We start from the raw sequence: 2,746 nt of genomic DNA on the forward strand, positions 1-2,746 counted from the left end.
AGCAGAGTTTTGGGGTGGAAGGGGCACCACAGAACCGAGAGACATTCCTTGGTTCCTAGTTCCTTCCTATCACTGGTTTTGGTCTTGATTCAGGAGAATGCAGTTTTCTGGCCTATTTGCTGCAGATCACTCTTGGGGGGCTTGGGATTACAGGAACCCTATTGGGAAATGGTGCCAGCTTCCTGCTTCCGGCAGGCCTGTTACACATCTGGACCACAGCAATGTCCTCTCAGGTCCTCTTCTCTGGACTCCCTATGAGTTGATTATTTTGCCCATTTCCATTTTAATTTCCAACCCTGCAGTACCTTCTTACTGTTCACAGGATAATAGGGTCTCACCCTCTGGTTCAAATGTCCCTGCATTGGGTCAGTGCTCTACAGGGTCAGGGCATTTCATAGGCTCTACACATCCCTCTGCCAACAAGGTGTGATTCTGTTACCTAAGCTTATATCGGAACTAGAACCTCCTTACTCCTCCTTCTCCTCTTCCTAATCATCTCCACGTTTGCAACAGCACTCTTCTTTTGAACAGATGTAAAACTTTGGCTCTCCAACACCTTCCTGTGTCCCCCTCTACGTAGTTACCAAATCCACAAGTACTATTTGTACTCCCTTCTACACATGTCCGAGATATGTCCCCTTTCCTCCTTCTTGGAGTCTCCACTGAAGCCCAGTTACTCTGTGTAAGGAAACTGCACTCAGAATTAGTAGTCTGGGTTTATTCCAAACTCCCCTCTGAACTGGCTTTTGGGTCCTATGTGGTATGTGAGGTTTTTTAAAAAATTTAATTTAATTTTTTCCATTACCATTTATCCCCCTCTGTTTTTAAATGTAAAAATGTAAGCCAGAGAATGTGAATGGATGAACCAGTAGCAGCCAACCCAACTAAAACAATTAGGTGGATTAATGGCAATTTCTTCTCCAGTCAATTCACTCTGTTTAATAAAATGGTCTGTGCACTCTATCCCACCAAAGTGTTTCCATATGGCTATTGTTTCTTTCTAGTCTACCTTTTCATTTATCTCTATCCCTATTCCTACTTCCTATTTTTGAAATATCTTGTTTAAGCTTTCTCCACTTTTCATTTTTAAGCCCTGGTACCTGGTGAGCACATGAATAAGTCCCAGTTCTAGAACATGGTACATCTGGGAATTTATGGGAAATGGAAAGGGACAAAACCTCTTTTTAACAACCTAGAGAGTTCATCTGGCTTTTTCGACTGTTGCTTGTATGTTTCATTTTTGTAGAGGACTAAATAACATCCTCAGATCAACAAAGCACCTATGGCCCTGCTTCCCTTGTTGTGAAGCAGATGAAGATAAATAACCTGGCTTGTACATATCCATATTTTATGAATGGACTCTAGCCTCAGGGAACTATTTCAGACTTCGAATCTGGGTCATAATTCAGTCAATGATTTCACTGCATGTAGTTACTTACTGGTAAAAGTCTGAATTTCTTCAACTATGTCAATGGTCTCTAACTATAACACACCTCAGATCTCTCCAAATATTTTAATACTCCCTCCTACTACCTTGAAATTAATGCACAGACACTATAGTCCATCTATGAAGAGATAACATAAAGCCCAATAAACTGAAATCTGTCAACTTTTATCAAAGTTTGGCACCGAACCTCACATGGCTACATCTCCTGATCTGAACTGATGGAAGGGATTTATTCTATTTATCCCGCCTATTATGAGTATTTGCTGCAGCAAGATCAATGTGTTTGGTTACTGGGTGCTTCTATATTCCACTGAGATTGTTATATTTTATCAGTTATATATACACCATTGGCTTTCTTAAAATCTGAACAAGACTGAAAACACTTCAAACTAAGAGATTCAGAAAAGGGCTTGTGGAGAAGCTCTCCCACTGCAGACACAGCTGACTGGCTTGTGGAACTATGTAACATGCCTTCACATAAAAAAAACTAAATGTAGCAGCCTAACCCTAGCATGAAGAAAAAAATAAAAGAATACTAATTAATAAGAAACTATACATTTCATGATGTAAGCCTTGTTTGTGGAACTATGTAACATACCTTCACATAAAAAAAACCTAAATGTAGCAGCCAAACCCTAGCATGAAGAAAAAAATTAAAGAATATTAATTCATAAGAAACTATACATTTCATGATGTAAGCCTTGATCTTAACAGAGTAGAAGTACTGCACTGGTTTGCTACTGGAAGCAAGACATAGAACCATCCATCAATGGGTATCACAGGCGCACCTGCAAACTGACAAGGCTGTAACCTGTCAACTCTGATCAACATAGTGACATAATTGTCTGAAATAACTTTCGATAGATTTCTAAACAAAACAAAAAAATACTGGATTTCAAAAAAAAATAGTAGCCTCCTCTCTATTTACACATCAGTTGCATTTCCTGGAAAATAAACTATATTAAAATTGTATATCTCATTGTGGTTTTAATTTGCATCTCCCTGATGTTTAGTGACATTGAGCATTTTTTTCTATTGGTCATCTGTACACCCTCTTTGGAGAAGTGTCTATTCAGGTCCTCTGTCCATTTTTTTAAAAAATATATTTTATTAAGTTTTTACAGAGAGGAAAGGAGAGGGGATAGAGAGTTAGAAACATCAATGAGTGAGAAACATCGATCAGCTGATTCCTGCACACCCCCTACTGGGATGTGCCTACAACCAAGGTACATGCCCTTGACTGGAATTGAACCTGGGACCCTTTAGTCTGTAGGCTGACGCTCTATCCACTGAGCCCAA

Source organism: Myotis davidii, unplaced genomic scaffold (genome assembly GCF_000327345.1).
Source record: "Myotis davidii unplaced genomic scaffold, ASM32734v1 scaffold629, whole genome shotgun sequence".
NCBI lineage: Eukaryota > Metazoa > Chordata > Mammalia > Chiroptera > Vespertilionidae > Myotis > Myotis davidii.